The sequence below is a fragment of the Microplitis mediator genome, chromosome 5 (genome assembly GCF_029852145.1).
Source record: "Microplitis mediator isolate UGA2020A chromosome 5, iyMicMedi2.1, whole genome shotgun sequence".
NCBI lineage: Eukaryota > Metazoa > Arthropoda > Insecta > Hymenoptera > Braconidae > Microplitis > Microplitis mediator.
In genome coordinates this window covers 25,207,692-25,220,276 of record NC_079973.1, presented here as the reverse complement: position 1 = coordinate 25,220,276, position 12,585 = coordinate 25,207,692, and the positions used below count along the sequence as shown (strand labels likewise).

The 12,585-nt window shown below is 30.9% G+C and overlaps 1 protein-coding gene across 5 annotated transcripts in view; it reads right to left on the bottom strand.

Moving 5' to 3' along the window:
* The window catches only part of LOC130668953 (probable serine/threonine-protein kinase nek3), a 76,656-nt gene extending 68,774 nt beyond the window's left edge, over positions 1–7,882 (bottom strand). The window contains exon 1 of one of the 5 annotated variants that reach the window (XM_057471532.1): positions 7,786–7,882. The gene's annotated coding sequence lies outside the window, so the exon portion shown is untranslated. Of the gene's footprint in view, positions 1–2,937; positions 3,043–4,578; positions 5,439–7,785 lie in introns of those variants that run through there. The other 4 variants (XM_057471530.1, XM_057471529.1, XM_057471533.1 and 1 more) reach the window with 4 other exon arrangements.
* Between the last annotated feature and the right edge of the window lie 4,703 nt (positions 7,883–12,585).

The window sequence follows — 12,585 nt, the reverse complement described above, 5'->3', positions numbered from 1 at the left end:
TTCTCATCGTTTTTTTTACTTCCACTTTAATCTATTTCAATTAAAATTCACAACTTTCATCCTATTCACTGACTAAATTTTTCATATTTTTATTTTTGCTTTCTTTACATTTTTTCAACTTCACTTCTGCGATCAAACAATTTCCTGCATATACATTTATATATCTGTCGTGATTACTATATTTTGAAACAAACTTGTACACTCGATGCGTTTCATTTTCAATTGTCTGCACACTAGGAATTACTAAAGTCTGTACAAACTTCAACTTCCTGTGATACTTCGTGTACTTTAATTACATATTTGTACATTAGCATTGTTTGAATTATTCTTTTTTGAATTGGCGATCAAAATCAGGGATTAAATTTAATGGCGGTGATTTTAATAAAAAAGTTGTTAATCAATTGGTTAACATGAAGGGTAAAATAAATAAATATTAACTTGGGATTATTAAATAATTCTTTTAATTGCGCATTCATATGATGCGCATTTTCTCACATACATATTATTGTGCATGAGAATAACTTTGGTTTTGTTTAAAAAAATAGTATGTATAATTATGGGTTTCTATGCATTTTCTCACCGCGACAATGAAAGTTATTTTTTTTTACTGTATATATAACGTTATATGACTTTAGGTCAGGTTAAAAATGCGAGCATTATATTGTAATGAAAGTAAAATTATGAATAACAATAACAGTGGTAATAAATATTCATCTTTTTTTCTCTATTAGACATGCGACAATATTTTATATAACAGCTGTAATTAGTAATATATATAAGACTAATTATAGATTTCTGTATATTAATAATTATTGAATTGTAATTTTTTGTGTTCATTGAAGAGTTTGGGAAAATTTATTTTCATTCACAAAATAGGGAAACATTTTTTTATTTTCTGTAAGTTTCAAATTTCCTGTATACGAGGGAATGTTAAAAATGGTCATGACCTGAAAGAAACCATGAGGACACTGTCTAATTTTTCCGACCCCCCATAGAGACTTTTCCGGACAAAAATCAACCGAGAATCCGGTCTGACACATTTTTTTGTAGTAATCAATATTAGTGTGTCATTTATCAAATTAATGTGACGTCTTTTGTCAGGACACGTGTTTTTTAGGCTCAGCCATTCCTCTGATTTTTTTACTCATTGATTGAAATTCCAAATACGGAATGATATAAATTTTATTCAAATTTTATGGCTAAATATATTTTTATGTAAAAAAGAGCAATTATTGTATCAACTAACCCTAAATTTAATTAGAGAGTTGTCAATAAATTATATAATTTTATATAAGTGTTAAAAAAAAGAAAGAATGATGACTGTATTAAGTGATATAATTAAAAATGAAAAGTAAATATGATGTAATTAATAAAATAAAAAATTATATAATTTAAATGAATATGATATAGGAAATAAAAATAATGATAATAATATGAAAAGTAGTGGGTGATGGTGACTAAGTGGTGAAGTGGTTACCGGTCGCGATAGAGGTATGGTTTCTTTTATTTTATTCAGCTTTAGCAGTTCAAGTCTGCCTTGACCATAAGAGGCCAATAATGTCTTTCATACCGGTTTTTAATGTCCATCGGGATTGAAGTGTACTTGCAATCGCGCGACACGTTCCTCTTCCCGCATCGTATTTATTTTTTATAAATAAATATATAAATGAATATATATATATATATATATTTATCATGTCTGACGTAGGATATGTGATGTGTGATGTGTCTTGTGTGTCTTGTCTCATTGCCGGGCGGTCGATGTATATAGATGCTGGTTAAAGCGTAGGTGAAATTACCACCGCGTGTTCCTCTTCCCTATTAGCCTCGTTCGATTTCGAATTGTACAAGGAACTTTCTTTCTCCGTTACTCTCTTTGTTCTTGCTGTATATTCATCTTATTTATCCTCTTAATCTACGTACACTATTTTCACTCCTTTTTTAAACTTCACAGCTCGCTGGGAATAAGACGAACTTGTTGGCTAAATAGTTCTTCAAATTCTTTTGATATTTATGTTTTTTTTTTTTTTTAATAAATATTTGAGAAGAAAATTTCATGTAATAAATTTTAAAATTCATAAATAAATTAATAATGACAATTAATTAATTAATAATTTATTTATGAGTGGGATGGATTGGAATAAAAAATGAAAAATTTTAGACGAAATATTTTTTTCTAACTGAAATTTTTCATGTAAAATTTTAATTATTGAATTAAATGAATTATGAGGTAATAATAAATCAACTTTTTAGGTCAGTAATGAAAAATTTTTCTTTAGGCTTTAAAATAATTTTTTCGACTCATGTAGTATGAGTTTTGAAACGGATTTTTACCGTACAATTCAGTGGTAATTTCAAAAAAATTAAATTCCTTCAAATTTATTTTTACATTTTTTTCTTTGATCAATTAATTAATTATGAAAAATTTTTTTCCCAGAAAATTGCACTAGTAATAAATATTTTTTTATTAAAAAAAAAATTTCTCCGAAATAAAAAAATTTATTAAGAATAAACGGCCATGAACGATAAGAATTTAGAGTCATAGAACAAACAGTTACCTCTTAATCACAAATAATTTTAAAAATACTAATTAACATCCATTACCAAGTTCAAGTTTATATGTTAATTAACTCATAATTTATACCGTCAACACATTATCCAAATAGACACCCGATAAGATCCGATAAGATAATAAAATTTTCCAATAATTATAAAAAATAAATAAATGTAAGCCCTATAAAAATTTTTTTTCCTCAATTATTAAAAATATTTCCCTTCCTCTCCATTCCCTCCAAATAAAATCACTGTCTAAAATTAAATTACGCATAAAATTATTACGTGGAATGAGTCAGGTATCCATAAAAAGTCATAATATACCACAAGAAAATAAAAAGGATGAGATTGGAGACAAAAATAAATGAATAGAAGGACGACTACCTTGACTGTGACTTTAGTGCCCTCGCAGGAACGTTTACATCCTGGATTTACGCTCGAGTTCTCGCGTTTTTGCCCTCTCACACCGACAGCATGTGACTCTGTACTGTATCTACGAACCCAGGCATACTCTTACTATACTCGACTACTCGATTCCACTCAGCTCTACTCCATTCTACCCAACCTCGGCATCATCAAACGAAAATCCTCGACTCCGCTCGGGTATAATACGCGTCTACGTCCACTTTAATTTAACTCCTCATTTTTTAAACCCATCCGACATTACCTTACACTTATACTTACACTTACTCCTACACCTGCACTTAAAATTCCACTTCTACTCATTACTCATTACTCATTCTCATTACACATTAATTCGCGCGACCATAAAAATTACGCTCACTCCATAAATTATAAGCAAACAAAATTTAAAATCAACCCATCAATTTAACGCATTCCAAAGTTTATCATTTTTTACACTATTTTAATTAAGAAATAAATTATTAACAATAATAATTATAATAATAACAACAATTGAATTGTTTTAAAGACAATGAAATGAGGTGATGAAAGTTTAAAGATGAGATTTTGTCATAAAAGCTGAAGAAGCTGAGCAGCAGCATCAGCAGCAGCAGCGAGAAAGTTTTCAATGACGATGCCAGTCACTGGCTACGTTCACCTGACTGACTGATTTAACAAGTAAACACACCTGACAGGCTATTACACGATTAGCAATACCAAGAGTAAGTTAATTTAAATTATCTGACCTCACCAGTGTTACGATCAAAACCAGAATCAGAACCGGACGCTCCGATACCGACTTTTTCACTCGTTACCAAACGTCTAATGCATTTCCTCAGACTTTGTTTCTACCCGTACTTTTATACTTCAGATTCAGATTTTATATTCGACTTATGTCATCTCCAACTCATTTGCATACTCGATAATTGTCATCAGATAATTTTTTAAACAAATGTCAAATTTCGATCGAGGAAAATAAATTAAGAAAAAAATTTAAAAAATGCACATGTAGAAAATTTAAAAAACTACAGGTGCAATTTTTTATAATTTACCGTTTTGGAAAAATAAAAAAATTGTTAGACGTCAGTTGACTTCAGTATCATAAAATTACACGAGTGTGAATGCAGCAGACAGACAAATTTAAAATTATAAATAAATAGAGTAAATAATTAAAAAAAAAATAATTAGAAAAAATGCACTTATTAATTTCAAAATTTTTTAAATGTGCATTTTTTTCAAATTTAATTTTTTAAATTATTTACTCTATTTATTAATAATTTTAAATTTGGCTGATGTCTGCTACATTGACACTCATAAAATTATTTGGATTCTGTAGGATTTTTGTCTCTTAGTATAAAATCTTCATTTATTTATTGAATATATAATAAGAGATGTGATAAAAAATATCAGACTTTGTAGTCATTATTTAAATATTTCGACAAGGACTTCCGTTACGAGATCAATTTTATTGTTACTATTCGACCTTGTTTGTTTATCAAGGCCTGGGATAATTAACAATATAAAAAATCTTTTAAATTAATTGCTGCCAATACAAAATAAATTTTTTTTAAATGAAAATTGACTATCAATTAAAATGAGTGACTGTAAAAATGAAAGACTTACCGAAAATAATAAAATGATAAATATCCAAGCTTTTAATGATTAGTTTCTCACATGAATGTTTAATTTATATTCGTAAAAAATAATTTTACAGCTTGATGCAGTTTACATTTTTCGCCACCCGTTGGATCACAAACACGCACCGGTTTTATTTTAAATTTATTTTTTCGTTTATTTATAATAAATATTTTTTAGCAAAATAAAAAAACGATTTAAATTATAGGGCGAGTAAAATTAGTGATGTATTGTAATAATAATAATTACAAAAACGCCGGGAGTAACACAGGGCAAAAAGCATAAAGTTGGTAGAGCAAAAAAACTAGAGAACTGAACTAAAGTCGAGGGTTCGAATCTTACTTTGCGTTCCCGAATTCTTCCAGCTCCCTTGTGCTCTTTTTTATTTTTCTTTCTCCCACTTAAAAACAACCCACCAAACAAGTTCTTAAATTCACCGTGAATTCACCAAAAGTCGTTCAATAAAACTGTCAAATTGTTTATTTTTTTTTTCTTTTCTAGTCTTAAAATATTAAATTAATCCACTCAAGTTTTTTATTTTCAGTCACTATTTAAATCCACTGTCCGAAAATATAAACTCCAAAATAAAAATCCCGAAAATTTTTTTTTAAATTCTCAAAAAATTTCTACCGTTCAAATGAAAAAAAACGAAATTTGTTTTGCGGCAAAATTTTAATTTTTGGAGTTTCAAATTCAGGATTCATAAAAAATTGAAAAATAATGAAATGACAATGACATGTGAACACTTGGGTAGTCAGAATCGTACTGAAGCAGGCGGTAGACCGAAGACCGTAACCGGCAGATCACCAGCACACTGAAACTGAATATGAGCAGTATACAGTAACTAGTAACTGGCTCGTTCGGAGGAGTTAGTACCCATCGACGCCGCACTTCTGCGCTTGGAAGACTGCACAAGAATGGTGGCGGTAGTGTGTAAGTAGTAGAAGTGGAGGTAGTGGTTGCCCGAAGACTTGAGACTGAATAAAACCGGTGGGAGTGGAATACTCATGGACCTGGACCTGGACCTGGACCTGGACGCATAGCAGCCAACACGCGTCCAAAGGATTTTAAACTCAAACGATTCCACGGTGTGGATGGGATGGTAGGGAGTTAGGGACTGTGCTGCACACATGATACTTAAGACTAAGGAGTAAGGACAGCTGGAGAAAAAACTACGTTGTAAGTTGGAAGAAATAAAGAACCTACAGTTCATCGTACATTGTATTTGTTATTTATTTTTTTCTGGTGTCTCCTCGTGGTTTTTATTGGAGATATTTCATTCTTTGGATGATTTGTTGCCGCTAAATTTAAACTTGGCTTTAAACTTTTGACCTTTTGTGTTATTTGCGTTAAATGTTTTTATTATTCAATTGCTTAATAAATTTATTTAATTAAAACAAAACTACGAGTAAGAGATTAAGTATTTTTAAATGACTTTTTATCCATTTTTATATGAAAAAAAAATTATTTTATGGTGAAAGAGTACAGCTGTAATAATATTAAGTGGCTCGTGGCGCGAGTTGAGTCTTTTGTTGAAGAATGTTTGTATATATATATATTTATGTATACATGTATGGATGTATATATGTAATAATATATGTAAGAAGAAGGACGAGGGTCTTTTATTATTTTTGGTTACGGTTGAGACGTATCGGAGACGATAGTGTGCGTGGCGATCAGATCTGAACGAAGTAAAGAAAAAAGTAAAAAAATAGTCTGGCTGTTGATGTAGATGTAGATGTGAAAGAAAAGGAGAGTGAAAGAGGGTGAGAGTTTTGGTGGAAAGGGACAAGTTTATCCTTGATGATGGATAAAGGGAGTAAAGCGAGTTTGGGTGAAGCCGACAGCTGTTCCTCGAAAGAGTAACTTGGAGCGGTTCGATTCACTAAACCGTAGTCGTGCTCGGCCCGACAAAATCGCTTTTTTTTGTTTGTACGTATGTACGTACGAATATATGGATCCGTGTGTAGACATGCGTGTAGGCGGAATATTTCCGTAGGGATGTTTAAATTGATCGGGTGGGTGATGAACAGGAAGGGGAATTCGATCCGGCGATTGGGGAAAAAATAGGGGATGGTTTTACTCCCCATCGGAATCATAAGCTCGATTTACAGAAATTTTGACGTGCGAATATTGTGCATGAAAAAATTTTTAAAGAGTTTCAATGGTAAAACAAACCGTTTTACGGAAACTGATACCCAGGATTCGACATGTTTGTGGTGACTGTCAAATTATTTATAAATATTTAAAATTTTATATTCAACTTTTGACATTTACTGACATATTTTGTATTTATTTATGAAACCTGCGATCACTAGCCTCGAAAATTTTCATTAAAAATCTAGACGATAAATTTTTGAATTTTTAAAAATTTTTGGAGTCTTCAGTTACCAAAATTAGAAGGGAGGTTTTTTGAACTAAATTTTAATAAGTTTTTTTTTTTAAATGAATTTTTTTTTAACTTTAGAAAAATTTCTATTTTTTTGCCGAATTTCATAACAGTCAGAAAAATAAAAAAAAGATATTTAATTTCCATTGAAAATGAAAGATGGATATCTGAGAGATCTCATAAGTGTTCCATTATGGACACACAGGTAAGTGATATAAAAAAAGCTAATTTTCTGCTGTTACCTCAAACCATAATCAGAACTTTTATGCGTAACAATAAAACAATATCAAGATTTCGAAATAAAAAAATTTAATCTTTTATTCAGTTCATGCATCCGTGAATCTATTTTAATAAATGTACATACAAATAACCTTTTTGGTTAATTATGATATCAAACTTTATCTTGTCGGTGAGAATAATCGAAAGTGTTGTGTGAGAATTATTTGGAAACACAAAAATGAATTTTTGAATACTAAAAATAATGAATTATGTGTAAGAGAAAAAAAAAACCAAAAGATCTCGGGTCGAAGTTGATTTAAATCACGGAAACAAAAAAAAGACAAACAATTAGTTTTTTTGTTGCTTCGGTTTCTCATTTTTCTTTTCATCACAATTTGTTGTTACGTCACACATGCATAAAGACATTGTGGGTACTAACGAGAGTCAGTTTCACTCGGGAAATATTTAGTGCCTCGATACTCGGGTGCTCTGCCCACCTGGTTGCACCATCTTCATCTCGGCCGTCCTTGTGGGCCAGTATATCTCGTAAAGTCCCAGTATATTTTTAAATATAAATATATACTTACACGCATATATATTCTGCAGAACAACAAGACGCAGCGGTTAATTTACAAGTTGCCTGTCATTGCACCATCGCCATTGGTCACGGTGAGCGCCAAGTCCTGAAACGCAACGAAATTTCCGATTTACGTCTGCCATTTTTTTTTTTTTTTTTTTTTTTTTTTTTTTTTCAACAGCGTATTCGACCTTAAAAAAAATATTTGAAGACGCAATAATTTTTTTATCAACCGAAATAAGTTTGAGCGGCGATGAGTCGAGAAATAAAATAGAATTAAAAATGATTTATTTGATGAAGTCTTTTAAAAGTGAAATTTAACATGGAAAGTTTATATCGTAATAAAATCATAACGAGCTCTCTTTAGTATATCTAAAGGTATCATATGGATTCATTAAAGGCTCGTGGAAATCAACGCCTCATGTTTCTTAAATCTACACGATTTATTAACAGCTCGATAAATATTATCCTCTCTTTCATTTAAATCATCGATATTTTTTTATTTACACTCGATTACATTTACTCCGCATCCTCAAATGACTTTAACCAAACAATTAATAAATATATTGTTCACACACTGACGTCGATATAAATTTAAAATGTCCATTTGCAATTTATTTAAATAATAAAAACATGTGTACGTCATTATAAAATATTTAGTTACTCAGTACCCACGAGTATATTTTTAATGATGGATTTCTACATGATATTTATATAATTTATGTCTAATTATACATATATGATATCAACATGTTTAAATAAATATTTATTGCATAATTAAATGAGCAAATATATAGATATATGGATGTAGATATAAATAAAAAGTTAAAAGGGATTGAATTGAATACTGAAAGTAGTGCAATCGTTAATCAGATTTTCTCGCGATCAAAACGAATCCGCGATTTCCATAAATTGGCGGCAGCGAAAGGGGAACGAAGAAGAAGAAGTACTAGATGGAAGGAAATGTATCAAATGCATATAAAGCCGGCATGCATGCACAAGTTTAACGGACGTGAGCCCATTCATTTACTCTCTTATTCACTACTACTTTAATAGATAAACAATTTCTATTGATATTACTACTATTACACCAACTATAAACTATCCTAGACATTGTACATAATGTAGTAAAGCATTCGCCTAGACTCCCTGTGTAGTGCTGAGTTAAGTTACACGCAATTTCCACGTTTTTACCATATCCGCGGGTTTTATTTCACCCGCGAGTTTCGCTGGTTCTTATCCTGGCTGATCCAAGCACGCCTTGTCTTATTCATCTTCGTCATCATCAAATTATTTTCTCTATTTACACATGTGCAGTTGGGCTGCTGGTGCTGCTGCTGTATATGCAATACAGCTATACTTAACTATTATTTGCCCAAGTGAGAGAGTGTAGGTTGACCGGTTGTCTTTTAACGAGGTTGCAAACCGGCGGCTGCTTTATTATTCACCTGATTCTCGAGAAACGGTGAGAGACCACCGGTGTGAATTAGCATAAGTACCGTGCCATCAGGTTAACATTACACGCACGTAAATGCCGACACTTTGACTACTATATGGTGACTACTTATACTGCATAGACGAGTTCTTAAATATATGCAAGCTATTTATTTCCTCCGATCCGCGAGGTGTCATTGAGATCTTCATTTTTTACTCAACATGTTTTTAATTTTTATTTTTTATGCGTATGGTAATTCTGTAATTATTAATCATTAATATTTATGATTAATTATTTTTATTGAGGACATCATAATGAGCGAAACAGGTTATTAATGTCCGGAGTTATTCCCAACAGAAGCATAGTCGCGGGTTACTTTTCATAAAAATACACAGATAATTCCATCTGCCCGACGTCGATTATGAAAAAAATTAAAATTTGTTTAATTGTACTTGTATTTTTTTCTACTACAGGGCCTCGTAATAGACAAAAAACGCTCATATTGTGTTGAATTTTTCTCAAAAAGAGAAAAGTTACGGGCTATTGTTCGTTGAAAGGCGTCGATACCGTCATCCTCACCCATCTTCATGTATTTTCTCATATGGATCATAAATCGAAAAAAAAAATTTTCCAGGACTGTTTTTAGGTTTCTCTAACTAGAAGACATCGAAAGGAACGGAAAATGTTTATATTGTCATGAGTTATTCCCAACAGGAGAAAAGTGACGGGCCACTCGTCAAGAAAATCATAAACAGCCTCATCCTCATTTATCTTAATTTATCCTGATATGGGTCTGAACTCAAAAAATAAATTTTTCTCAGGACTTTTTTGTGTTTCTCCTACTACAGGACATCATAATGAACAAAAAACGTCCATATTGTGCCGAGATATTCTCAACAGAAACAAAGTTAGGGGCCACTCTTCATAGAAAATCATCTCCACCCACCCTCATATGGGTCTGAATTTAAAAAAAAAATTTTTCCTAGGACTTTTTACGGTTTCTCCTACTCGAGGACATCATAATGAACAAAAAACGTTTATATTGTGATGGGTTATTCCCAACAGGAGCAAAGTTATGGGCCACTCTTTATGAAAAGCCATAGACAGTGTCATCTGCCCACATTTGCCCGACGCCGATTACTCAAAAATAAAATTTTTCCTAGGACTTTGTAGGGTTTCTCCTACTCGAGGACATCATAATGAACAAAAAACGTTTATATTGTGATGGGTTATTCTCAACAGGAGCGAATCTACCGGCCGTTTTTCATTTCCCAAACGCTGCCTATTTTCATACGCCTGTTCAGTTCTAATAGTAGGTCTTAATGCAGCCTATGCCTTTTCGGCAGTAGAGATGACATTTGTAAGTTGCAAAAGTCTTCCAAAAACGAAACAAAAATTACAGTAGTATTCGACAGTCTAAAGGAAAAGCTTTTGCGTAAAACCATTCTTTCACTGTACTTGTCAAATTTAATATCATAAATTCCAATCAAAAAGGCACATTCATAATTTATTGATTAAAATCACAATTTTCTTATCTTACCTCAATACAAAAATGATAATTCAGTGTGAAAACGACGGACCAATATGTCCATTAAATATTTTATTAAAATAACGTAGTTGTAATCGTATCGTATCATATCGTGTGCGGGCGTGAAAACAGTAGCCTCGGGATACTACGCGTTAGTATACTTGTAATGTAGATGAATATGAATCGGTTGTATACATACATCCGTATAAATAAAGTCTGTATGAGTTATAAAGGTATAAAGATTATTGCTTACCCGAGAGACGTGCGTGAAATTAGCATACGACACGAAGAAAGTGCCGTGAAAATAAGTTTCCAGCTCTATCTGCTTCAGCCCAACAGCATTTATCCGCGCCCATTTTAATAGATTGATAAGATATTTATTAAATTACACATCTGTGTACGATATATAAATTTATATCTATGCGTATATATATTTATTACAATATTTATAGGTTTATTTTTACTTTTAGCACGAGCGCAGTGAAATTCTCGGTCCGGGTTCGAGTCCCGGTCTCAGTTCTACCGAGTGCTGGGTTATTCTCGCGAAATATTTCACTGCCACCTTCACTCCCCGATCGTTTATTGAATTATTTATAATTGCGGTGCCGAGACTCGAATATTTATTTTAAATTTTACGCGGCAATTAATTTATTATCACGCTAATTATTTTTTTATTTTTAAACTATTGAATTTAATTGACCGACGTAATTTTTTTTTTTATTTTAGGGTTTAATTATTAAAATTTATGCAAAGATTTATCTTGTAGGATAAATCAGTGAATGATTTTTGATGTTTTATCAGAATTAAAATAAATGAATTATTAAATAGTCTGGGCCTAAAATAAAATGTTTGATTGATTTGTAAAGTGTCAAAAAACGTGTAAGTATGTCGTTGTTTTCCCATTGATTGAACATTGAACCCAGATATTTGTTAATATCATATGTATATATATAGTATGTAAGGCACGTGCGAGTGCAAAAGCCTTTTCTCGTGTTCAAAATGAATCAATGACTCGAACTAGCGAGTAGTTGCCAAGTGCCAGGTATGTGTTTGCTTGTCTCTCGTGTCTTTTATGTGTCGTATCACCCAACCAACCGAGTTCTCATGTAGTCTGGAACATTTAGTTATTCCCGAGACAAACTTTAGTATGTTAAGCGACAATTTCTCGGTACTGCACTAATATATATATTTAATGCTGGATATCTAGATGCCTCGCGAGCCGATTTGTTCTTGGATTTATTTAAATTGCCCATTTCTCACGAGACTTCATCACGATTTGCTTCTTTGTCAATATTACATGCACTTATATCAAGATTTTATTTCATTTCAAATTTTAATTAATTTTTTTTTTTTACTCCAATAAATATTTTTAACAAATATTCTAATTTAAAATTTTTGATAAATATTTTGGATCAAAATTTTAATAAATATTTTAATTTCAAATTTTTGATAAAAATTTTGAATCATAATTTTGATAAATATTCTGAATCAAAGTTTTCATAAATATTTTGAATAAAAATTTTAAAAAATATTGAAAAAAAAACAAATTTGATGGAAATTTTAAAAGATTACTTTTGATCCAAATTTTGATAGCAAATTTTTGAAATATAGTAATAAATTATTCAAAATAAATATATTGAGTGATTGTTTCAAATGAAAATAAAATTTAAAAGATAAAAAAACCCGGGAATTTAATGAATAAAATAAAATCAATCTCAAATAAATGTCTGGTAAATTAAATAAAAGTAGAACGAATTGATAATATTTAAATATTGATTTATAAAGTAATATTACACTTAATCGTTAATCTAATTAACAATTTAAATAATTCCTACGATAAACATGTT